At 41.6% G+C, this 27,716-nt stretch overlaps 1 long non-coding RNA gene across 1 annotated transcript; it reads left to right on the plus strand.

Annotated features, from left to right (window-relative positions):
- On the plus strand, positions 1 to 25,883 carry LOC138761652 (uncharacterized). Its single transcript, XR_011356415.1, has 5 exons — positions 1 to 299; positions 5,478 to 5,537; positions 6,627 to 6,688; positions 10,164 to 10,229; positions 25,685 to 25,883. It is a non-coding gene; the product is annotated as an uncharacterized lncRNA (long non-coding RNA).
- The last annotated feature ends 1,833 nt before the right edge of the window (positions 25,884 to 27,716 follow it).

Genomic DNA, 27,716 nt, shown 5'->3' on the forward strand with positions numbered 1-27,716 from the left:
GTGGCAAGATGGGGTAAGGAATAGATGTGCCTTCCAGTCCTCTCCCGACTCTTTGGTGTTGTTTTGTCTTTAAATGCCCGTTAAAATCTTTTCAAGGTTAGATATAGTTAGAGCTGTTAAACTAGTTTCCAATGGTACAATTGTTGAAAAAAAGCAAGAAAAAACAGCAACAGATTGTTAAGAAATTACATTTTCCGAAGATATCAGAGCCTACTTGTTTACAAGAAGCCAGGACTCAGCGTGGAATGGATCCAGGAGGAGAAGCACAGGAATCAGCAGTGGAGCTCCGTTCTCTGCCGGTAGGGCTCTTTAAAAATGGCACTCGGCAGCCCTTAGAACAAAGGACTAGCCAGGTGCGTGTATTTCAGTCAATGCCCGCTATGAGCGCTATTACAGAGCCTTTGACAGCTGAAACAGCTGGGAAGCTGCCAGCTGAAGGTTTGCAGTTAAAGGGACGTCCACTGACTGATATAGTGGTGGCGCTGCGAAGTGCACCACCTGAAATGAAGATTCCTATAGACCACGATGCATCGGAGATGCTTGACAGAATATGGCTTGGGGATAACCCTCGCCATCAACCTCCAAATATTACTGGGGAGGTTATGGCGGGGGTTTCTACACGAAGTCACACTGCAAGAAAAGCAGTTAAATTAAGGGAGGGAATACAAGACCTTTTGGCTATTCAGAAACAACTGGACCCTACTGTGTCTGAATCTACTTCAGTGGATAAGTTTCTTAAGAATCTTGAATCTAAGTTAACTGCTATATTGAAAGAATTTGTTAAAGCTTTAGATCAACTTGATACTAAACTTAATACCTTGGTGGATATTAATACTCAACAGATGGCTGATTATGGAGCTTTTAAGCTTAAAACGAGTGAAAGACTTGATTTTTGTGACCAAGGTTTAGTTGAGGTACAAGATCAATTACAAGGTGTCAATTAAACAAATGAAACTTTACAAATTCAGAATAAAAATTTAATGAAAAAGGTTGATTATTTGGAGAATCAATCCAGACAGAATAACATAAAAATTGTTGGTTTACCAGAAGATATGGAAGGATCAGATCCAAGAAAATTCTTTACTGAGTGGATTCCACAAGTATTAGGACAAGATAAGTTCCCGGAAGGCTTAATACTGGAACGTGCACATAGAGCTTTGAGAAGAAAGCCTTCTTTTGGACAAAAGCCACGACCTGTTTTGGTTCATTGTTTAAATTATTATGATAGAGAGACAATTTTGCATGTGGCCATAAGAAGTGCACAACAAAGAAGATCTCCTTTGATGGTTCAGAATAATCGTGTTTTTTTTTATCCGGATTTGAGTCAAGAAGTTATGTCTCAACGACGTGAATTTAATTCTGTGAAAGAAGTGTTGTGGAAAAAAGGTTATAAAGCAACATTTAGATATCCTGCGGTACTGAAGATTTTTCAAGATGGTTACCAATCAAAATTTTTTGATGATCCTAAGGAAGCTATGGATTTTGCTCAATCGTTACCAATTACACAATTTCAGGAAAGACGTAGTCCTCCACGATCTCCAAAGAGAGTGGAGATACAAGATGGGAATCGAATTTCAAGGAGCAATGGAAATAATGGTGGTTGAAATGATAAAGTTGATTAAAAAATACTAAAAAGAAATTTTTTTTTCTCTCTTTTTGAGAAAATTTTACATAATGATGATAGTTTATGTGAAACGTGAGTTGGGAGAGGGAGCTGGGTGGGCACTATTTTCCAGAAGTCATCAGCTACGTGTGAGTTATCTCACACCCGATATTGTGTGGGAGTTACCGCAATGAGCGGTTGACCCAGGAAGTAGCAGTTACCTCCTGCCTGTTTTTTTTAATTAATTTTTGGATTGAGGAGTGAAGGTTTTTTTAAATTATTTTAAAATTTTTTTAATATATATATTTTTTTGTAGTTTTAGGAGGGGATAAGGGGAGGGAGTGTTTTTTTTTCCTTTTTTTTCTTCTCTTTTTTTGTGTGTTCTTTTAAGTAATGTTTAAATTTAAATTTTTTTTTTAATACTTACGGTTTTAATAATTTTATTAAGTATAAGAAAGTATTTGCTTGTTTAAAAATTAAAAGTTGTGGTTTTTTGTGTAAAGTTTATTTAGTAGATAAGGAATATTTGAAATTTAAATCTGAATGGGATGGATAAGCTTTTTATTTTTTATATAACTTCAAGGTGAAAGGAGTGGTAATTCTGGTGTAAATTATTTTATTATCTTAGTTACAGAATGAAGGGAATAATGTTGAAAGTTATAAATTGAATTGTACAATTCTTAATCAGGCTTGAATTTTGTTTGTTGTTTATGCTCCATTTGTTGAAGATATAGTTTTTGTTGTAGATGTGTTTTTATTATTTGGATATGTGAATTTTAAAGTAATGATTGGGAATATTTAAATGTGGTATTGGGGCTTTTATTGGATAAGTATTCAAGAGCAAAAGGGAAAAATGGTGGAAGAGTACTAAAATTGAATTGTATAATGCTTAATGAGGTTTGGATTTTGTTTTAAGATGGTGGTTTATGTGACTAATATGATGATAGATGTGAAGTTAGTTGATATTTGGTGAAGGTTTATTTTTATAGAGAAAGTTTTTTTTAATCTTTTTTTCTCATGCTACAATTCCTTTTTAAGAATTGATTATTGTTTAATGTTTTTGTTTTTTCTTGTAAATGGGTTTTTTTCTCTTACATATATTACTAATCTTATTAATCCTTCACTCTTTATTGTGGGGGGGGAGGAGGGGAGGTTGGATTAATTTGAATCAGTTTATTAATGTTGTGTAATAATTATTGGGGGGTATAGTTTGTTTAGATTACTGATGTTGTATTGTAATTTCATTATTTCATTTTTAAATTTTATTTAAAATGTAATCTTATATCTTATTCATGTTATAAAATCTTAAATAAAGTTTAAAAATACACACATGAGATGGAATTATTGAACTTTGTCCAACACTAAGACCATCTCCATCTTGGCTCCAGCAATTCTCCCTTTCCTGGTAGAAGATCAGATGGAAACAGATGGGGAGAACTGGTGGGTAGTAGATGGATGTCATCAGGAAGGGGAGAGGAATGAACATGAATTATGAGAAGCTGGGGAGGAGGTGTATTTGAAAGAGAAATTAAATGGTAGGATCGAGGTGATTGAAACAAGGGAAGAGTGGGAGGGAACACAGGAGGCAAGGATTACCTGAAATTGGAAAATTCAGTGTTCACACCATCAGGATGCAGACTACACAGGTGGAATATGAGGTAATGGACTCTACGCTGGGCCTCATGTTGGCAGTGGTAAAGGCTGAGGACAGATCAGTGAAGGAATGGGAGATGAAATAACATACAACTGGGAGCTTATCGGGGATGCTCTGAAAATTGATCTCTGCTTGGTCTCACCGGTGTAGGGATGGCCACATTGGTAGCATCGAACGTAGTAGAGCCAAGTTGGAGTTAGCAATGTTTCCTGAAAGAGTACATTTCTGAATTCCTTTTTGTTTCTAATCAAAATAAGAATTTATAGTCATGAACTTGTTTTATGGCAGCATTACAGTGCAATTGTTACTGTGAACTACATTAAAAAATTTATAAGTTAGTGTGGTGCACTGTGGTGAAGCAGGTAAACACAAAACTCTATTGTACAACAGGCTTTAATCCATTAAAAGTCCAAACACCAGTTTCTGTCCCGATGTCTCCACAAGTGACTGGCCAGGAGGGGCCGGCTCAGATTTATATTCAGTTCGGTTGATTGACAGCGAGCCAGGAGGAGTCAGCCCCTAAATTGGTCTTCCTGCAGGTACAGAGGCTGCCCCCTGCAGTGGTCATATCACCACAGCTGGTGCAAAAATAAGAGAAAATGAGGTAGTGTCTGTGTTATTGTCCATTCAGAAATCTGATGGCTGAAGGGAAGAAGCTGTCCTTGTGCCGTTGGGTGTTTATCTTCACGCTTCTGTTCCTCCTTCCTGATGGTAGCAGAGTGAAGAGGGCATGGCCTGGGTGAGTTAAGACTGATGCCCGTGATGGTGCTGGCTGAGTTTGCAACTCTCTGTAGTTTTTTTCCTGTCCTGTGCATTGGCACCTCAATATCAGACAGTGATGCAACCAGACAGAATGTGCTCCACGGTGTCATGGACTATTTGTAGATGTATTTGGGAGATAAATTGGTAAAATTAGACTAGGTTACATACATATACACACTTTAAAACAGATCTTATTTGAAACACTGAAGAATTCAATGACTTTACAGAAACTATGGAGAATGCCTTGCACATTTCACAAGTAGGTGCTAATTGAAATTATGTCATTAAAGCAACAAACAGGAGATGCTCAGGCGGTTAAAAGCTCTTTGCAAGGGTTTTGATAGAGTGCACAGAAAGATCACTCCAAAGTTTTTGTTTACCTAAAGACAATAGCTTGACCAAGAAGACTAACTCCTATTGTTTGCTGGAGAAGATCAGGGGTTTTGCAAGTGAGAGAGTCACATCCGCTTTCTGGCAGTTGGAAAGACTGAAAAGACAGCTGAAACAAGCCAGGAGAAGCTTGTTGGAACTGAAACAAACTCCAGAATAGCAGATGGCTGGAAGTGCTATCTGACTAATGTTTCTCTTCGAATAAGCGGAACAGAAAGGAACTTTTTGATAGCCTGAAAGAAAGAGGTTATCATCTGGAGAACCCTGATGAGACAAGTTTCATCAGCAAGACATTGAGGTGACTAATGGTCATACCTCAGTTGTGGAAATTCTAGAACAACAAATCTCTCTCTGCCGACCCTACGAGAACTTTCCTGAGCGGTAAACATTTACCTTTTGAGCACCAAAGCCTGGTGAACTTTATACATGTTAAATTCTGTGCACAGTATAAGAATTGCCTGCAACCAGACAACATGGAAGAAGGAGAAGTGAGACTGAACTGTGAACCAAAGAACTTTTCTTACATTTACACACACATCACATACACGTGCACTTAGAATTAGAAGGGGGTTAAGTTGAGTTAGTTAAGTTAATAGAGATAAGTTAAAGTTTAATTCTGTTTTCATGTTTAAAGATAATTAAAAACAACTTTTGTTTAAGTAACTACTTGTCTTGGCGAATGACTATTGCTGCTGGGTTTTGGGGTCCTTTGGGCTTGTAATAATGGCATGCAGAAATTTGCAAGAGTGTTTGATAACATACCAAATCTCCTCAAATTCCTCATGAAGTATAGCCACCGTTGAGCCTTCGTTTTAATTGCGAGTAGAGTAGTGGACGAATCACACATCCTTGAGGTACACCTGTGTTGATCGTTAGTGATGAGGAGATATTGTTTCCGATTCGTACTGACTGTGGTTTACTGATGAGGAAGTCAGGGATCCAGTTGTAGCGTGGGGTGCAGAGGTCCAAGTTTTGGAGCTTGTTGACCGGCACTGAGGGTATGATGGCATGGAAGGCTGAGCTGTAGTTGATGAAGAGTAGCCTTATGTATGTGTTTCTATTGTCTAGGTGATCCAGAGCTGAGAGGAGAATAAATGATATTGCATCTGCTGTGGAGTGATTTTGATGGTAGGAGCATTGCAGTGAATCTAGATCTTTACTTAGGTACAAGTTAATTTTGGCCATGACCAACCTCTCAAAGTATTTCATCACAGTAGACATGAGTCTTTGATCAAGTGAGTCCCATAATTACCACCTCCACTTTCCCCCACTATCCTGTCTGAACACAATAGCACTGCAACAGACCACAAAGTATCCCAGGACCTTGTCTGACCACATCCTCCCCCTCAACCATCTTCTAATCCATTGTCATAACTGGAGATTCTGGAAATCCATCTCCCTGCCTTTGGTGACTGATCCCTGGAACTGCCTGTCGAAAGCCTTCCATCTTTCCAATTTCCCCTGTCTTGTGATCCTCATTTGTGTCCCTCTCACCTCTGCCCGTACCATTCTCTCCCTGTTTCCCTTCAACATTGTAACCCTGCTATGTAAATGCTGCATCAATGAGGAAGTCAAAGCCCAGCCACAGCGGTGGGGGTGGGTTGGGGTCATGATTAACTCCAAAAGTGCAGAAGCCACTTTCCGGTACAGTAGTCTGGCCAGCATAATCATTGCATTCAGAAGACTAAAGTTTCTGTGTTTAACCCTGAACTAGAGAGGTGTATGCACCAGATGACTCACAATAAAAGACCCCAAATAATGCTGCTGGACATTCATTCTTTGCAGGGCACTTTACATTTTTGTGTTGCTTTAAATTAATTAAAACCTTGATCATAAATATAAAAAGGAGTTTTAAGAAATTTGTTTTTTTCCCATAAATATACATAGAAAAACTCTCCAATTTTATATTTATATATAGTATAACTTTTTCTTCACAAAAAACAAAAAAAGCAAAACAACCCCTTCCCCCCCCCACCACCCCCCTCACTTTCACAGTATAAATCCATACACCATTAGGGCTCACATTTATGTTGATTATCAAAAATTCTATATGGGGAAGGCACTTGAATTTATACTTTAGCAGAATTTATTATTATCTTTTTTATTATTGTATTTATAATTACAATTGGGCTCCTATATGATCTAAATATAACTGTCATATCTTTATAAATAATGTCATATTTGTTCTTTAAGTTGTATGTAATTTTTTTTCCATAGGTATGCAACTATTCATCTCAGCAATCCATCGTGCTATATGTAGAGGGGAATTGGATTTCCAAGTAATTGCAATACATTTCTTAGCCACTGCTAAGGTTATTTTAACAAATGAAATTTGGAATTTAGTTAGTTTATTACTTAATGCAATGTAGTTGCCCAAAAGAGAAAGTTCTAGGTCACCTGTGAACCTTGTTATATTTCAGTAATATCCTGCGAGAAAGGTCTCACCTTCACACACGATCACATAGCATGTAAGAACATTCCTATTTCTATCCCACACCTAAAACGCATTTCCAATATTTCAGATTTTGATTTATGTGACTTCTGTGGTGTGATAATTGGTGTGGGAAATTATATTGCAATCGTCTGTATCTTACATTTATAATTGATGTCAAGCTATCCAAATACCAATCAGACCAGCATCTTTTCATTTTTGCAACACTTAGATCTAACTCCATTCTCTCTCTAGATCTCTGCAATCCTGGTTTCACATTTTCATTCTGGAGAGCATAGTACACCTTAGTTACAAATATAGGTGCATTTCCCAGCCAAGTCGTTCATTCCATTTCACTAATTTCAGGAGGGGCCAAACGGTCTCTATGTTTCTTTGAGGAATGATCTTAGCTGGAGAAAACAAAAGCAAGTCCCATGAGCTACTCTATTTATTTCTTTATTTCAAAAGACATGAGAGATCCCTGCATATAACAATCATCAATATATCTTATTCCTTTATCATACCATGAATTCAATTTTTTGTACCCAGATTCATAGGCGGCAATTCTTTGGCTTGGCTTCGCGGACGAAGATTTATGGAGGGGGTAAAAAGTCCACGTCAGCTGCAGGCTCGGTTGTGGCTGACAAGTCCGATGCGGGACAGGCAGACACGATTGCAGCGGTTGCAGTGGAAAATTGGTTGGTTGGGGTTGGGTGTTGGGTTTTTCCTCCTTTGCCTTTTGTCAGTGAGGTGGGCTCTGCGGTCTTCTTCAAAGGAGGTTGCTGCCCGCCAAACTGTGAGGCGCCAAGATGCACGGTTTGAGGCGTTATCAGCCCACTGGCGGTGGTCAATGTGGCAGGCACCAAGAGATTTCTTTAGGCAGTCCTTGTACCTTTTCTTTGGTGCACCTCTGTCACGGTGGCCAGTGGAGAGCTCGCCATATAACACGATCTTGGGAAGGCGACGGTCCTCCATTCTGGAGACGTGACCCATCCAGCGCAGCTGGATCTTCAGCAGCGTGGACTCGATGCTGTCGACCTCTGCCATCTCGAGTACTTCGACGTTAGGGATGTAAGCGCTCCAATGGATGTTGAGGATGGAGCGGAGACAACGCTGGTGGAAGCGTTCTAGGAGCCGTAGGTGGTGCCGGTAGAGGACCCATGATTCGGAGCCGAACAGGAGTGTGGGTATGACAATGGCTCTGTATACGCTTATCTTTGTGAGGTTTTTCAGTTGGTTGTTTTTCCAGACTCTTTTGTGTAGTCTTCCAAAGGCGCTATTTGCCTTGGCGAGTCTGTTGTCTATCTCATTGTCGATCCTTGCATCTGATGAAATGGTGCAGCCGAGATAGGTAAACTGGTTGACCGTTTTGAGTTTTGTGTGCCCGATGGAGATGTGGGGGGGCTGGTAGTCATGGTGGGGAGCTGGCTAATGGAGGACCTCAGTTTTCTTCAGGCTGACTTCCAGGCCAAACATTTTGGCAGTTTCCGCAAAGCAGGACGTCAAGCGCTGAAGAGCTGGCTCTGAATGGGCAACTAAAGCGGCATCGTCTGCATAGAGTAGTTCACGGACAAGTTTCTCTTGTGTCTTGGTGTGAGCTTGCAGGCGCCTCAGATTGAAGAGACTGCCATCCGTGCGGACATAATGATATACCAAGTTTTATTCCAATACACTTATTTATTTCTTGCTATATTTCTAATCATATAGGGTTATCCGTTTTTTTTGTTATTAACTTGGCATTCCACTTAGAAATAAAGTCCTTTGCTGTTTCTTTTTCTATTGAATTCAGTCATGTTCAGGTTCAAGAAGGAGGACTGTCATCTTCTTCAAAAAAAAAGATGATAAAAACCTTGCTTGTGCTGATAAATAGTGTTTCTTAAAGTCTGGAACTCTAAGTCCTTCCAATTAATAATCCCATGTTAGCTTATCTAATGAAATTCTCAGCATTTTATTATTCCATAGGAATTTCCTTATGTAATTATTTAATAATATAAAGACATTTTTAGGTAGTGCAATAAGTAACAATTGAAGAAGATATTGTAACTTGGCATCACCTTCCTACGAGAGTAATTGGCAGGTCTCTCCATTTCTGTAAATCTTTTTCTAATTGTTCTAAAAGAGGAGTGTAGTGAATTTATATAAGTTCTGCAAACTATTATCTGTCATTATTCCTAAATAAGTGATTCCATATGAAAAGGAGTTTTAAATGGAAAAGCTCAGCCAATATTGCTCCTTTGTGGAGTGCCCAATTTTGTTCTTTTGTTCAAGAAAGGAAAAAAGGAATAATCCACAGAATTATATAAAGATGAACTGCCATTACAACCTTGGATCTGCAACATGTGGCGCCACAGCTGGACGGACCAAGTCTGCTCTGCGAATGTCTATGGGCTGCCCCAGGCTGGTAGTCCCTGTACCTTGGAGATGACACCTTTTTGACAAGGTTCCTAACCTGTCCCATCCCTCCATCAGAGCAATGGTTAAGCTCATGGCAACTCTTTCATGCTTTCAATTCTGTGTTACTGAAGGATAAAGTAATGAGTTAAATGAGGTTATTTAGAGTGAGAACAAGTTATGCCAGGTGGAGGAGGGTGGTGATAAAGGGTGAATGGTCAAGTCTTTGGTCCAGGAAGCAAAGTGCTTTCAGACCTCCTGTGTAGAGGATAGAGATATAAAAGTATTGGACATCCATCATGAAGATGAAGTGAGCTGGTTCAAGGAAGCTGAAATCATTGAGGAGATGGAGCGCATGTGATGTGTCGCGGATGTAGGTGGGGAGGGATTGGACCAGGGGAATAAAAAAAATAGATTCAATGTAAGATCAAAATAGTTTGGTGGGGCAAGAGCAGGCAGAAAAAATGGGTGTACCAGAGTGGCTGGTTTTGTTTAGCTTGGATAGAAGATAGAATTGGGCAGTGCGGGGGTGGGAGAGACTGAGTTTGCTGAGAAGACCAGAGGTGATGAGGTTGGAGATGGTGTGGGAGACAGTGGCTTGATGTGTAGTGGTGGGGACTTGTGGGATGGATTGATAGGAGGAGGTGTCTGAGAGCAGCCACTGGCCTTGGCAAGGTAGAGGTCAGTTATATTTTCTCCTCTGGAAGGAAGCTTCCTAAAGTGAAGTGGAATCTTGGGATTATTTACTTGATCAGCGCGTCATTCTTTGTCTGGATAGCTCGTTGGTCTAGTGTTAGGACACAGTTGTGTACATACCTTCGTCAGATAAAGTAAAGATATTGAAGTTATTGAACTTATACGAGTGTCAAATTCATTCATTAAAGAAACTGCAACTTAGCTCTAATCTCCAATAAAATTGTCTTGTGTTTCAGAAAAAAAGTTATTAAAAAAGTACGAAAAGTATTTAGGCTCTGGCTGAGTAACCAACCTACTGTCTGGTAAGCAGAGCTCATCCAGCTCTCACCTTGGAGCTAAACTCTTTCATGCTTTCAATTCTGTGTTACTGAAGGATAAAGTAATGGAAAAAAAACAAGATATTTCTGTTGTCATTGAGGTGTTGCAAGATGGCAGAAGAATTACACATTTTAAGTTGCTTTTCAAAGCAAAGAATACCTTGAAACTGTGTAATTCTAGGCCTGTTGCTGTGGTAAGGAGGCATGAGATGCTTCCCAGAATGTAGCACTGTTGATTCAACCCTAAGCTCAGGAAGATTCCACAAGTTATGGGTCGCTCTAGATATGCTTGAGAGAACTTAGCTTTGTTGATTACACTAAATTACATAGTGGGATAAATAGTCTACATGGGTGCAGACGGAATATTGATAAAATTAGTGAGTGGGAAAAACTGGCAGATGGAATGTAATGTGGCAATGCCTAAGGGCATCCAGTTTGGATCCAAGAGAAATAAATCAGACCGGCACTGTGAAGAATGTAATAATCCACTGTCGAAGAATCGTTAAAGGTACTGACAAAGATAAATATACAGTGCAATATTAAGAATGTTTGAGTTATATAAACTCTAAATAGGACTTCCCAGTTGTTCTCTAAATCATGTCCAGTGCAATCAGGAAAGAACATTCAGAAAAGCCCTTTCTGTTTATGACTCTTTTTTACACGTTTAGATTTCTTACTCACATTACATATACAGTGAGTGTAATATTCAATCAGACGTCTCATCAGAGATGTAATGCAACAAAAGAGAATTCACAACATCCACCGTACACAATGAAGGAATTGATTCCAGTGCAAATGGCACACAAGGGAATTTAATACACTGATCGGTTGTAACAACTAACAACTGAGGGAAGAAAGTTTGGGAGAGACATCAAGGGTAGATTTCTTTTACACAGAATTGTGGATGCCTGGAATGGGTAGCCTGGGGTAGTGATGGAGGAATCTGAAACATTAGGGGGACTCTTAGACAGGCACATGGATGAAAGAAAAATAGAGGGTTATGGGGTAAGGGAGTTTATTTTTATTTGGAACATGTAGGTCGGCTGAAGGGCCTGTACTGTGCTGTAATGTTCCATGTTTTAACTAGAAATTCCATTACAGAGTGCATGTGATGGCATGGAAGTTCAGCACAGAACAAATGCAATAGGAGAAAAACTTGAATCTCTCAAGCGTGACGTTTTTATTTGGAACAACATACTCCTCAAATTTTGCCATCAGAGTGTCCTACATGAAAGTGGACTCATCAATACAAAACTGTGATCGACGTCCAAGGCATCTTCACCCATCATGTGCAGAAACAGACACTTTCATTTTTTGATGCGGCTCTCCCATTCTACCAGCTTCTAAATAAATGTGGAATCGCTGTTTGAAGCGTTTCTAATTATTGGCTAGATCGCCGGTAAACTGCATCATTGTGGGAAGACTTAACTTACCCTTGCTTACGAAATATTGTCTTCTCTTACTCACTCAGACACTTCTGACACCATGTTATGTTTGTTCTTTCAAGAAGAATGACTTTATTTTCCTTGAGCTGCTTTAACCGACTTCTAATGACAATCCCTGTCATATGTCACTTCTGGTTCTGCCCAACTGCACACATTGCATGCTGGGAAATGTAGCTATTATTTACAGACATAATAACAGTTACCAGGAAATTGACAAAGGAAAGGCTGTGGATGTTGTCTACATGGGGTTTGGTAAGGCCTTTGACAAGGCCCCACATGGGAGATTAGTCAGGAAGTTTCAGATGCTAGATATTCATGGTGAAGTAGAGAACTGGATGTGACAATGGCTGGAAGGGAGAAAACAGAGAGTAGTGCTGGGTGATTGCTTCTCAGATTGGAGGCCTGTGACTAATGGTGTGGCTCAGAGTTCGGTTCTGAGACCATTGTTGTTTGTCATTGATAATGTGGTAAATTGGATCAGCAAGTTTGTAGATGGCACTAAGAATGGAAGCATTAAGGACAGCGAAGGTTTTCGAAGCTTGCAGAGGGATCTGAACCAGCTGGAAAAGTGGGATGAAAAATGGCAAATGGAATTTAATGCAGTCAATTGTGAGGTGTTGCATTTTGGAAGGACAAACCAAGAAAGGACATAACTTGGTAAATGGTAGGGCACTGAAGAGTACAGTAGAACAGAGGGATTGTGGAATAGATACATAATTCCCTGAAAGTGGCATCACAGGTGGATAGGGTTATATGGAGAATTTTTGGCATATTGGCTTTTATAAATCGATGTATTGAGAATAGGAAATGGGATGTTATGGTAAAGTTGTATAAGACATTGGTGAGGCCAAATTTGGAGTATTATGTGCAATTTTGGGCACCTAACGATGGGAAAGATATCAATAAGATAGAAAGAGTGCAGAGGATTTACTAGGATGTTGCCCAGACTTCAGGAATGGAGTTACAGGGAAAGGTTAAACAGATGAGGACTTTAATCCCTGGAGCATTGAAGAATGATGAGAGATTTGATCGAGGTGTTTAAAATTATGAGGGAGATAGACAGAGTAAATGTAAATAGGGTTTTTCCACTGAGGGTAGGTAAGATACAATCCAGAGAATGTGGGTGAAGAGTGAAAGGGGAAAAGTTTAGGGCGGGGCACGAGGGATATCTTAACACAGATAGTGGTGGGACTGTGAAACAATCTGCCAGCTGAAGTGGTGAATGTGGGCTCAATTTTATTTAAGAAGATTTGGACTGGTACATGGATGGGAGCGGTATGGAGGGTTATGGACTGGGTTCAAGTCAGTGGGATGAGGTTAAAAAAAGTGATTCAGCACAGACGAGAAGGGTTAAAGGGGCCTGTTTCTTTGCTGTAGTGTTCTATAGTTCAATCTACTGACTTCAACATTAATCCTCTATTCCATTGCAATCTTAACTCAACTGAACCTCAGAATAATACTAACACCTCAGGGATGGACTATTCAATAGTATCAGGTTGAGAGCATGTGCCTGAACATCCCAGACCAGAGACTGCGTCTCGGTTATCTTTTCCTGAGAGCAATAAAGAAGGCCGACACGTCTGCTTCAAACACATAGTGTTTAGCCATATCATCGAATCATACAGCATGGAATAGGCACTGCGGCCCCATTTGTCCATGCAAAGCAAGTGGACATTTTTGGCTGTCTTTTTTGTCTCATTTGGTCGACATCCCTCTATAACCCTTGCTATCCATATATCACATCTACAAGCCATTTAACGCTAGAACTACACCCACATCTCCGAAAATTGGTTTCAGATCGACAAACCTCCAAGTCAAATGTTTGTTCCTTGGGTCCCTGTCAATATCTCCCCATTCACCTTAAACCTATGCCTTCTGGTTCTATGCTAATCAACCCTTGGAAAGACTGTGAGCGTTCACTTTATCTATGCCCCTCTTGATTTATAGACCTCTATCAGGATACAAAGCCTGATCAACCTCTCCACTCTCAACAACAAACTGGTGAACCTTCTCTGTTCTTCTTCTTATAGCTGGGCAACCAGAGGTGCACACAATACCACAAGGGTGGTGTCATCACTGTTTTCCACAGTTGTATAATGGGGTTCCAACTCAATACCCTGCCCAATGAAAGCAAGCATGATGAATGACTTCTTCACCACCCTGTCCAAAATATTCTGAGAGGAGAGGGAGAGCAGCCTGATGTCTTGGTACATGTGGGTACAAATGACATTGACAAGAAAAGGGAGGAGGTAATGAAAAGGGATTACAGTGAGCTGGGACGAAAGCTGAAAGACAGGAATGCTAGGGTGGTGATCTCGGGTTTACTACCTGTTTCAAATGCAAGTGATGAAAAGAATGTAAGGATAAGGAAAATGAACGTGTGGCTGAGGTGCTGGTGTACAAGGCAAGGATTTGGTTTCTTGGATCATTGGGATCTCTTTTGGGGAAGACATGATCTTTATAAGAGGGACGGGTTGCACCTAAATCCAAAAGGTGTTAACATTTTGGCAAGTATGTTTGGTACAGCAGTGGGGCAAGGTTTAAACTAATTTGGCAGGGGCATGGGAACCAGAGTGATAGGAAAAAGGGTAGTGAAGATAAAGTAATGGCCAGGAAAAGTAAAATAGGAAAAGTAATGTTGGGAGGAGAAAGTAAAAAATCAGATGGTGCAGTGAGTTTTCGGGTCAATGATAGTCTTAAGAAAATTACAAAGAAAAATAGTGGGCAGAAAAATCAAAAGAAAAGGTTACAGAAGTCACTAGATATTAAAAGGACAAAGAGCATAAGGGCACTTTATCTGAATGCCTGCAGTATTAGAAATAAGGTTAGTAAACTTGAGGCGCAAATCGGTACCCATGCCTATGATTTGGTAGCCATCACGGAAACATGGCTATAAGGTGACCTTAAGTGGTGCAAAGAGATAGACAGGATGGTAAGGGAGGTGGAGTTGCATTCATAATCAAAGATGAGCTTCAGGCAGTAGTGAGGAATGATATAAGATCTAAAGAGCATAATGTTGAGTCCATTTGGGTAGAGATAAAGAATAAAAAAGGGAAAAAATTATTGGTGGGTGTAATCTATCGGCCACCAAATAACAATAGTTTAGTGGCACAGGAAATAAATAGAGAAATAAGTGAGGCATGTAATAATGATATGGCAGTAGTCATGGGGGACTTTAACTTCCACATAGATTGGAAAAATCAAGTTGGTCGTGGGAGTCTGGAAGAGACTTCATAGAATGCATCCGCGATAGCTTTCTTGAGCAGCATGTTAAGGAACCCACAAGAGAAAATGCTCTCCTGGATCTAGTGTTGTGCAATGAGGTAGGTAGAGTAAATGATGTAATAGTCAGAGACAATCTGGGAAATAGCGATCATAGTATGATTGAATTTCTCATTCAGATGGAAGGGGAAATAGTTAGATCTAAAACTAATATATTATGCTTAAACAGGGGTGACTACCATAGGATGAGGGAGGAATTGGGCAGAGTGGATTGGGAGCACAGGTTAATTGATGAAACAGTTGAGGAACAGTGGAAGATTTTCAAAGAAATATTTTGTAATGCTCAACAAAAATATATTCCAGGAGGGAAAAAGGGCAGCAAGGGAGGCAAAAATCAACCATGGTTAACAAAGGAAATAAAGGAGAGTATAAAATTGAAGGCGCAGGTGTACAAGGCTGCAAAGAGTAGTGGGAAACTGGAAGATTGGGATAACTTTAAGAGACAACAAGGGGTTACAAAGCGGGTAATAAGAAATGGGAAAAAGGATTATGAAAGTAAATTGGCACAAAATATAAAAACAGAAAGCAAAAAAATTTATAAATATATAAAACAGAAGAGGGTGGCCAGAGTTAACATAGGACCCTTGGAGGATGAGAAAGGAAAACTGGTAGCAAAAAATGAGAAAATGGCCGAGGCATTAAACAAATATTTTGTGTCAGTCTTCACGATGGAAGACAAAAAGCCAAACAAATCACCTGGTCCTGATGATATGCATCCAAGGGTTTTGAAGGAAATGGCAGAAGTTATAGTTGATGCATTGGTGATCATATACCAAAATTCCTTGGATTCTGGGCAGGTCCCGGCAGACTGGAAGACAGCAAATGCACCACTTTTTAAGAAGGGATGTAGGCAGAAGACTGGAAATTATCAGCCAATTAGCTTGACGTCTGTAGTTGGAAAAATGCTTGAAGCCGTCATTAAAGATGAAATAGTGAAACTTTTGGAACGTAAGGGTTCAATCAGGCAGACGCAGCATGGTTTTAGAAAGGGAAGATCTTGTTTGACAAACTTGTTAGGATTCTTTGAGGATATAATGGGTGCAGTGGATAAAGGGGAACAGGTTGATGTTGTATATTTGGATTTCCAGAAAGCGTTTGATAAGGTGCCGCACAAGATACTTCTTAGTAAGTTACAGGAAAGTGGAGTCCGGGGAAGTATATTGGCCTGGATTGAAAATTGGTTGTCTGACAGGAGGCAGAGAGTCGGGATAAATGGGAGTTTTTCAGGTTGGCAGAGAGTGGTAAGTGGGGTGCTGCAGGGGTCAGTGTTAGGCCCACAACTGTTCATCATTTACACTGATGACTTGGAGGAGGGGACAAAATGTGGTGCAGCCAAGTTTGCGGATGACACCAAATTGTGTGGAAGAGCAAATTGTAATGAGGATGTGGAGAGTCTGCAGAGGGATAGAGTTAAGCTGGATGAGTGGGCAAAGATCTGGCAGATGGAGTACAATGTTAGTAAGTGTGAGGTTATCCACTTTGGCAAGAAAACTAAAAGAGCTGAATATTATTTAAAGGGTGAAAAACTACAGCATGCTGTTGTGCAGAGGGACTTGGGAGGGCTTGTGCATGAATCGCAAAACGTTAGGTTGCAGGTGCAGCAGGTTATTAAGAAGGCAAATGGAATGTTGGCCTTCATCGCTAGAGAAATTGAATTCAGGAGTAGGGAGGTAATGTTGCAACTGTATAAGGTACTGGTGAGACCGCACCTGGAGTATTGTGTCCAGTTCTGGTCTCCATATTTGGGGAAGGATATACTGGGTTTAGAGACGATCCAGAGGAGGTTTAAAAAACATAGAAACATAGAAGATAGGAGCAGGAGTAGGTCATTCGACCCTTCGAGCCTACTCCGCCATTCAACGAGATCATGGCTGATTTTAAAGTTCAGTACCCCGTCCCCACCTTCTCTCTGTAACCTTTAATACCCTTATACTGAAGAAATATATCTAATTCCCTCTTAAATAGATTTAATGACCCCGCCTCTACTGCCCTCTGTGGCAATGAATTCCACAGATTCACCACCCTCTGAGTATAGAAATTCCTCCTCATCTCGGTCCTAAATGGTTTGCCTATTATCCTCAAACCATGGCCCTGGGTTCTGGATTTTCCCATCCTTGGAAACATCCCATCTGCATCCATTCTGTCCAGTCCTGCCAGAATTTTATATGTCTCTATGAGATCCCCTCTCAATCTTCTAAACTTTAGCGAGTACAATCCCAATTTGCGCAAGCTTTCCTCATAAGTCATTCCTGCCATTCCAGCTATCAGCCTGGTGAATCGCCTCTGCACTCCCTCCATTGCAAGAACATCCTTCCTTAGATAAGGTGACCAAAACTGCACACAATACTCCAGATGGGGTCTCACCAAGGCCCTGTATAGCTGCAGTAAGGTATCCTTGTTCCTATATTCAAACCCTCTTGATATGAAGGCCAACATACCATTTGCCTTTTTAACTGCCTGCTGTACCTGCATGCTCGCCTTCAGAGACTGGTGTACAAGTACCCCTAGGTCTCTCTGCACTTCCCCATCTCTTAATCGATTGCCATTCAAATAGTAATCTGCCCTCCGGTTTGTATTACCAAAGTGGATAACCTCACATTGATCCACATTGTAATGCATTTGCCATGTATATGCCCAGTCCCTCAATTTATCCAAATCACACTGGAGCTTCCTGACCCCCTCTTCCGTGCACACAACCCCTCCTAGCTTAGTGTCATCTGCAAATTTGGAGATATTACATCCAATCCCCTCATCCAGATCACTAATGTAAATTGTGAACAGCTGGGATCCCAGTACAGATCCCTGTGGCACCCCACTGGTCACGGCCTGCCACTCAGAAAACGAGCCATTTATCCCAACTCTCTGTCTTCTACCTGCCAGCCAGTTCTCAATCCACATCAATACTTTGCCCCCAATCCCATGAGCCTTGATTTTGGAAGCCAGTCATTTATGCGGGACCTTATCGAAGGCCTTTTGGAAGTCCAGGTACACCACATCCACTGGCTCTCCCCCATCTATTTAACCTGTCACCTTCTCAAAGAATTCCAATAGATTTGTCAAGCACGATTTACCTTTTGTAAATCCATGTTGACTCCGTCCGATCCCTTCTCTGCTAGTCATATGCTCCGCTATTACGTCCTTAATAATGGATTCCATCATTTTGCCCACTACTGACGTAAGGCTCACCGGCCTATAATTCCACGCTTTTTCTCTACCCCCCTTTTTAAATAGTGGGGTAACATTAGCTACCCTCCAATCCATGGGTACTGATCCTGAGTCTATCGAGTTCTGGAAAATAATCTTAAAGCATCTGCTATTTGAATGGCCACTTCCTTAAGTACCCTTGGATGTAGATTATCAGGCCCTTGGGATTTATCTGCCTTCAATCCCATCAATTTCCCCAAGACCATGTCCTTAGAGATACTGATTTCTTTCAGTTCCTCCCTTGCATTAGTCTCTATGTTTCCCAACATCCTTGGGAGGTTATTTGTATCCTCTCTTGTAAAAACAGAACTAAAGTTTACTAGGTTGATCCCTGGGATGAAGGGGTTGACTGATGATGAAAGATTAAATCGTCTAGGATTGTATTCGTTCGAGTTCAGAAGAATGAGAGGAGATCTTATAGAAACATATAGGATTATGAAGGGTATGGATAGGATAGATGTAGGAAGTTTTTTGAGCTGGCCGGGGAATCTAAAACGAGAGGACACAGTCTCAAGATTCGGGGGAGTAGATTTAGGACAGAGATGAGGAAAAATAGTTTTTCCCAGAGAGTAGTGAATGTTTGGGATTCTCTATCCAGGGAAGTGGTTGAGGCTGCCTCATTAAAACTATTTAAAATTTGGTTAGATAAATTTTTACATGATAGAGGAATTAGGGGATATGGGGAGAAGGCAGATAGGTGGAGTTAGGTCATAAATTAGATCAGCCATGATCGTATTGAATGCCATTGGTGCTCTGTGATCAGTAAGGGATTGCTTCAGGTTGTATGTGAGTGGGAAGGGAAGGTTGAGAACCACTGCTCTAGACCCAATTGTAACTGAAATATTTTGCTTGAGAAAAATGGTCATTGGACCATTTTTGGCTGACTCTTGTTCCTACTTCCTATGTTCCTCTGGTCACCTCTAACATAATTTGGTACATGGATGGGAGAGGTATGGTGGCCTATGGACTAGGTGCAGGTTAGTGAGACTCGGCAAAAAAATGGTTTGGCACAGACTAGAGGGGCCGAAGGGGCCTGTTTCTGTGCTGTCGTGTTCTCTGGTTCCCAGGGGGTGGAATGTTCTGAGCTACATTCACCTTGTGTAGTTTGCCGATGTTGAGCTGAGCGACTCTTGATCCCACGCTGTGACCTATCCAATGACTATGTACCTGGACACATTGTTCAGGGCCGTGAGCACAGGGTGAACCTCCTGGGATTTGTAAGAAAGTTGAGATGTTGGCATGCCCTCCTGACCATCGCAATGAACCAACAAAGCCAAAGAAGACACGGTTTGCTGGGGCTCATTGGCCAGGTTTATTGTCACTTGGTTGTACAAGTACAGTGGGTTTCAAACTGCCCCCCTAAACTCTCATCCCACCAGAAGTAATCCCTCTGCCATTGGTGCTCTGTGATCAGTAAGGGATTGCTTCAGGTTGTATGTGAGTGGGAAGGGAAGGTTGAAAATCACTGCTCTAGACCCAATTGTTACTGAAATATTTTGCTTGAGAAAAATTGTCCTTGGCCCATTTCCTTTGGAGTTCTGAAACCGTGCACATAACAAGTCAATAGGGGACAATTAAAACAGTGGTTTTCAAAATTTTCTTTCCACCCACATCCCACCTTAAGCAATTCCTTACTAATCACAGAGCCCTGGTGGCAGAGGGATGAAATGTGTTTAGGTGGCAGTTTGAAAACCCCTGAACTAATCCAACCTGACGAAACAGCGTCTCTGGTCCTCGGTGCCAAACACAAAGACACACATCCTGGATGCAGGACATCCTCAGGGATTAGTCCTGGGTCCACTATTGTTTGTTATATATATTAACGATCTGGAAGTAGGGGTGGAGAATTGGATCAGCAAGTTTGCGGATGATACAAAGATTGGTGGTGTTGTGGACAGTGAGGAAGATTACTGTAGATTAAAAGGTGATTTAGGAAGGCTGGAGGTGTGGGCTGAGAAATGGCTGATGGAATTTAATACAGATAAGTGTGAGGTGTTACATTTTGGAAAGGCAAATTTAAATAGGTCATATGCATTAAATGGTAGACAATTGAGGAGTGCAGAGCCACAAAGGGATTTAGGAGTTATGGTAAATAGTACCCTCAAGGCTGATACTCAGGTAGATGGTGTGGTGAAGAAGGCATTTGGAATGTTGGCCTTCATAAATCGGAGTATTGAATTCAAGAGTAGGGAGGTCATGATGAAATTGTACAAGGCATTGGTGAGGCCAAATTTGGAGTACTGTGTACAATTTTGGTCACCAAATTATAGGAAAGATATAAACAAAATAGAGAGAGTGCAGAGAGGGTTCACGAGAATGTTGACAGGATTTCAAGGTTTGAGTTCCAGGGAAAGGTTGTGCAGATTAGGGCTTTTTTCTCTGGAGCGTAGAAGATTGAGGGGGGACTTGATAGAGGTGTTTAAGATTTTGAAAGGGACAGACAGAGTAAATGTGTAAAGGCTTTTTCAATTAAGAGTGGGGGAGATTCAAACTAGAGGGCATGGTTTAAGATTGAAGGGGGAAAATTATAAAGGGAACATGAGGGGAAATTTCTTTACGCAAAGGGTGGTAGGGATGTGGAATGAACTTCCGGCAGACGTGGTCGAGGCGGGATCATTGGTTACATTTAAGGAAAGACTGGATCGTTACATGGATAGGAGGGGACTAGAGGGGTATGGACTGGGTGCTGGTCAGTGGGACTAGGAGGGTGGGGATTTGCTACGGCATGGACACTCACAGGCCGAACTGGCCTGTTCTGTGCTGTAAGTGGTTATATGGTTTTATAGTTATATATATATTTTATCTATTCAAATGCAAATGAGAGCCTTGGAGGATGAAGTTCAAGGGCTGAAGTGTGATGTTGCAGCTCTACAAACCTCCGTGAGGCCACACTGGGAGTATTGTGTTCAGTTCTGGGCACCTCATTACAGGAAGGAGGTGGAAGCTGTGGAGAGGGGACAGAGGGGATTTACCAGGGTGTGGTCTGGATTGGGGAACGTATCATGAGCCAAGATTTGCATAGGCAGCCCCTGGGCTTTTCCCTTTGGAGCAACGAGAGGTGAGTTCATTTAAGATATTGCGAGCCTTAGACGGGTGGGTAGTGGGCACGTTTCACCCAGGCAGTAAATCACAGAGGGCATTTGATGAACATGAACGGAGGGAGGTTGAGGGGACATCAGAGGTAGGTTTTGTACACAGAGAGTGGTGGGTGGCCAGAATGCATTGGTAGAGGGGTGGTGGAAGCTGGAACAGTGGGGACATTAAAAAGATTCTTCTTGGATGAAAGAAATATTTTGTGACTTGTTCATGACGATAAATCCTGATTCTGAGAAAGGTTGCACCAGGGAAGCAGTGGAATGGAGGGTTGAGTCCTGAGGGAAGAGGGGGTGAGGAGGAGTAATTGGACTGCAGAGGAGGAGGGGGGGTTGTTCAGGCAGATGCCACTTTGGAACGGTGGGGCACTGGCAGCGCACTTTAATGTCCCTGCACTCTTTGCAGTATTTCACGGACGTAAAGGAGGCAGAGAATTTCCTGAAGAAGTTGCAGGAGTCAATGAGGAAGAAGTATACATGTGACTGGTCAGTGACAGTCACCAGGCTCGCGGATCTGCTGCAGGATTCCATTGTACGTGACCATTGAATGGACACTGTTTGTCGCTCATCACTGTCCCTGACATACTCACATTGACCGTCACGCTCACTGTCCCAATCACACTCACACTGACCGTCACACTCACTCTCCCTGACACACTCACACTGACCATCACTCAGTGTCCCTGTCACACTCTCACTGACCATCACACTCACTGTCCCCATCACACTCACACTGACCATCACACTCACTCTCCCTGACACACTCACACTGACCATCACACTCACTGTCCCCATCACACTCACACTGACCATCACATTCACTGTCCCTGTCACACTCACACTGACCATCACACTCACTGTCCCTGACACACTCACACTGACAGTCACTCACTGTCCCTGTCACACTCACAATGACCATCACACTCACTGTCCCTGACACACTCACACTGACCATCACACTCACTGTCCCTGTCACACTCACACAGACCATCACACTCACTGACCTTGTCACACTCACAATGACCATCACACTCACTGTCCGTGACACACTCACACTGACCATCACACCCACTGTCCCTGTCACACTCACACTGACCATCACACTCACTGTCCCTGACACACTCACACTGACCATCACTCAATATCCCCGTCACACTCTCACTGACTGTCACACTCACTGTCCCAGTCACACTCACACTGATTGACATGCTCATTGTCCTTGACACACTCACACTGACTGTCACACTCACTGTCCCTGACATACTCACACTGACCATCACACTCACACTGACTGACACATTTATTATACCTGACACGTTCACACTGACCAACATTCACACTGACTGACACATTAACACTGACTGACTCCATCGCTTTTATTCTCATATCGATCCTATATGTGATAAATGTCAATTGGAAATAGCTTCCCTTACACATATGTTTTGGTCCTGTCCCTCTTTACAGAATTATTGGAAGGAAATTTTTTCCATTATATCTACTGTTTTGAATATTGATTTACAACCACATCCCATTACTGCAATTTTTGGATTACCTATGATAGATTTGACTTATTTATCTCTTCCTGCGGATCGTATGATTGCTTTTCTTACACTAATGGCTAGAAGATCTATACTATTGAATTAGAAAGAGATTAATCCTCCCACTGTTTTTCAATGGTTTACCCAAACTATACTATGTTTAAATTTAGAGAAAATTAGAAACTCTGTCTATGAATCCCCTTCTAAGTTTGAGTTAACCTGGCGACCATTTATTCAATATTTTCATTTGTGGTGAGTTGATCTGGCTCTGTTTTCTTTCTATGACTATGTATGATAATTGGGCTGTAAAATGAGATCGGAGTGATCGGCGTGGTTTAGCTATATCTGTAGGTTTTTTTTAAAGTTTTTTTTTTAAGTTTTTTTAATTCAGATTTGTTTTTTCTTCTTTTTTGGGGTTTTTTTTTCTCTTTTTTCATATATTGTTATTAATTATATCTTTTTTTAGAGATAGTTCAGGGAGCATGAATTAATATTTGGACCATCTACCTAGATGCTCTGATTGTTTTGTGAATAAGAATTTCTCCTTTTTTTAGTATATTAGTTAACTCGAGGAATTGGTAGAACACCAAACAGAACTGCACAGCACAAGTGTAGGCCCGTTGCCCCACTATGTCGAATGAATCCTATCTGTCTGCAGGTCTGCAGCCTAGTAGGCAGGTCTCTGCCTACTAGGCATATTAAATGCCTACTAAACATTGCGGTCATATATGTAATTACCACCTCTCTGACAGTACTCATATCAATAATCTGTAAATCCCACCCTTTTTTCCATCCATTTATCTTTCAAAATTTTCAAAGTTTGGGGTCCACAGACACCCGCACTATAAGCGATTCCGCGGATTAATGAATCGTGTTCTAACAAGGTTTCAGTGTACTTCTACCACATCACCATTCAGTCTTTGATGTTCCAGAGAAAACAATCTATGTTTGTGAAATTATAGAAGTTTAGAAACTAGGAAACATAGTAAGAAGCATTTTGAATCTCTGAAATATCTTCCTTCTTTCTTAATGGTGCTTTCCCCTCTGCCACATTGGATCAAGCCCTTGGAATGTATCTCATCAATTTACCACAGTTCTTCTCCCATCCCTTTTCCTCTTGAACAGAGCAAGGAAAGAGTTCCATAATCATCTTTTCTAGCCCACTAACCCCACATTAACAGTTCAGCCTCCATAATTTTTGCCAACTCTTATTAGATTCCACCACCAGACTATTGTGTTTAAAATAAACCAGTTGCTGAAAATGTACAGCAATTTTTAGGTTATCCAATTTTCTGTGACTGGACTGGAAAGTCAAAATTGAAATGTAAATATCATCGATTGAGTTCAATATGTTGAGAAATGAAGATTCCCGGGGTTTCCATTGGTGAGCAACCTGTCCTGACAAACATGGCTGGGTAACTCAGGAAGAAAAACAACAGAGGAGTAGCACCCATCTCTCCCAAATCTTCATCCCAGGTTGGTGACGGTGTATGATTTGTGAATGCAAGAGTACTTGTTAATCCATCAGCAGGGAAGAGCCTGGAACTATTTCTTCAATTAGCAGTAAAATTGACATGTTTTGGAACCCTGCTCTTAGTGATTTTTATAAATGTCTTGGATGAAGAAGAGTAGAGGTGGACTAATAAGTTTTGAGATGATATAAGATTATAGGTGCTGTAGATAGAGTAGTAGGTTGTCATAGGTTACCAAAGGATATAGATAGAATGCAGAATTGGGCAGAGAAGTAGCAGATGGAGTTCAATGCAAATAAGTGTGAAATTTGGAAGGTCGAACTTTAAGGCAGAGACATGGTTAATGGCAGGATTGTTAACAGTGTGAAGGAAAAGAGAGATCTTGGGGTCCAAGTCCGCAGATCCCCCAAGGTTGTCATGCAAGATGATAGCATGGTTAATAAGGCATATGGTGTGTTGGCCTTCATTAGTTGGGGGATTGAGTTCAAGAGGCACGAGGTAATGTTGCAGCTCCAAAAACTCGGGGGAGGCAGCAGTTGAGAATTGTGCTTTGTTGTGGTCGCCTCATTAGAGGAAGGATATTGGAGAGGGTGCAGAGGAGATTTAACAGGATCTGCCTGGATTGGAGAACATTTCATATGAGCAAAAGTTGAAGCTTTTCTCTTCAGAGCGACAAAGTATGAGAGGTGTCTTAATAGAGGTATACAGTTATAAGGGACCTAGATAGGATAGGCAGCCAGCACCATTTTTCTGGAGCAATAATACAAATATCAAAGGAGAACTGTTTAAGGTTAGTGGAGGAACATTTAGGGGATATGCCAAATTTTTTTTTGCTCAGTGAGTGGTGGGTGCTTGCCAGGGGTGCTGGTGGAGGCTGGTACAATAGAGACTAGTACAATAGAGACTATGTAAGAAAAATAGATTATGGGTGTGAGGTAGGGAAGGATTAGATTTTATGGAGTAGGTTTACATAGGACAGCACATCATCATGGGCTGTAGGGCCTGAACTTCTATGCTCAATGAGACATTGGAAATAAAAGTAGGCCAATGTTCTGATGGCCCAGTGGATATGTCATCTATTTCATGACATCATTTGGAACACACTCTGTTGATCTCCTCTTGATTTTTATTTACCTCAGTAATTGTTCTGAACACGTCATTCAGTGGCTGAACTGATTTTCTCCAATCACATTCTAAATTGGATTATGTCAGTCCATTTCAGATGGTAAAGGCACAGCGGCTCCTTTCTGATCTCCTCAAGGCTGAATTTCTGGAAATGAGTTACATCTAATCCTTGATATTTAATGATGGATGAAATATGTATTGAGTAATATGCTATTGTTAACCAGAAGTATTTAATGTGTGTACTTTTGACAACCTAATCTGACACAATTTTGTCTTTCCCAGAATTACGCCAGCCCTCGCACTTCTGTCTACTCTGACCCCTCAAATTACAACACAAAGCTATTATAATCAAGGAAACTGGATCAAAAAGGGTAGGACAGAGGCATGGAGAGAAGTTGTTCAGCAGTTCCCTCTCCAGAATCATCCTTGCTCCCCTTTCATGAATCAGGAAATGTGTAGTTTCTGATTGAATATTGATAATATTTTGAGATCATTGGTAATAAACTTCCCTAAATGGCAGTATCTTCTCTTCTTCTTTCTCTTTGGCTTGGCTTTGTGGACAAAGATTTATGGAGGGGTAAATGTCCACGTCAGCTGCAGGCTCATTTGTGGCTGACAAGTCCGATGCGGGACAGGCAGACACGATTGCAGCGGATGCAAGGGAAAATTGGTTGGTTGGGGTTGGGTGTTGGGTTTTTCCTCTTTTGTCTTTTGTCAGTGAGGTGGGCTCTGCGGTCTTCTTCAAAGGAGGTTGCTGCCCGCCGAACTGTGAGGCGCCAAGATGCACGGTTTGAGGCGATATCAGCCCACTGGCAGTGGTCAATGTGGCAGGCACCAAGAGATTTCTTTAGGCAGTCCTTGTACCTCTTCTTTGGTGCACCTCTGTCATGGTGGCCAGTGGAGAGCTCGCCATATAACACGATCTTGGGAAGGCGATGGTCCTCCATTCTGGAGACGTGACCTACCCAGCGTAGATGGATCTTCAGCAGCGTGGATTCGATGCTGTCGGCCTCTGCCATCTCGAGTACTTCGATGTTGGAGATGAAGTCGCTCCAATGAATGTTGAGGATGGAGCGGAGACATCGCTGGTGGAAGTGTTCTAGGAGCCGTGGGTGATGCTGGTAGAGGACCCATGATTCAGAGCCGAACAGGAGTGTGGGTATGACAATGGCTCTGTATACGCTAATCTTTGTGAGGTTTTTCAGTTGGTTGTTTTTCCAGACTCTTTTGTGTAGTCTTCCAAAGGCGCTATTTGCCTTGGCAAATCTGTTGTCTATCTCGTTGTCGATCCTTGCATCCGATGAAATGGTGAAGCCGAGATAGGTAAACTGGTTGACCGTTTTGAGTTTTGTGTGCCCGATGGAGATGTGGAGGGGCTGGTAGTCATGGAGGGGAGCTGGCTGATGGAGGACCTCAGTTTTCTTCAGGCTGACTTCCAGGCCAAACATTTTGGCAGTTTCCGCAAAACAGGACGTCAAGCGCTGAAGAGCTGGCTCTGAATGGGCAACTAAAGCGGCATCGTCTGCAAATAGTAGTTCACGGACAAGTTTCTCTTGTGTCTTGGTGTGAGCTTGCAGGCGCCTCAGATTGAAGAGACTGCCATCCGTGCGGTACCGGATGTAAACAGCGTCTTCATTGTTGAGGCCTTTCATGGCTTGTTTTAGCATCATGCTGAAGAAGATTGAAAAGAGGGTTGGTGCGAGAACACAGCCTTGCTTCACGCCATTGTTAATGGAGAAGGGTTCAGAGAGCTCATTGCTGTATCTGACCCGACCTTGTTGGTTTTCGTGCAGTTGGATAATCATGTTGAGGAACTTTGGGGGGCATCCGATGCGCTCTAGTATTTGCCAAAGCCCTTTCCTGCTCACGGTGTCGAAGGCTTTGGTGAGGTCAACAAAGGTGACGTAGAGTCCTTTGTTTTGTTCTCTGCACTTTTCTTGGAGCTGTCTGAGGGCAAAGACCATGTCAGTAGTTTCTCTGTTTGCGCGAAAGCCGCACTGTGATTCTGGGAGAACTTTTCCGACGACACTAGGTATTATTCTATTTAGGAGAATCCTAGCGAAGATTTTGCCTGCGATGGAGAGCAGCGTGATTCCCCTGTAGTTTGAACAGTCTGATTTTTCGCCTTGGTTTTTGTACAGGGTGATGATGATGGCATCACGAAGGTCCTGATGGCAGTATAAACTTCAAGAAAGGTACAGCTGACCTCCAGAGAAAATTATTGAAAAACAGGATTCCGATGAAATGTGGAAGTTGTTGAGGGGAAGGTCAGAGACCGTGGCCTCATTGTGGTAGGTGGGTCAGACAATCGTCC

Source organism: Narcine bancroftii, chromosome 1 (assembly GCF_036971445.1).
Source record: "Narcine bancroftii isolate sNarBan1 chromosome 1, sNarBan1.hap1, whole genome shotgun sequence".
NCBI lineage: Eukaryota > Metazoa > Chordata > Chondrichthyes > Torpediniformes > Narcinidae > Narcine > Narcine bancroftii.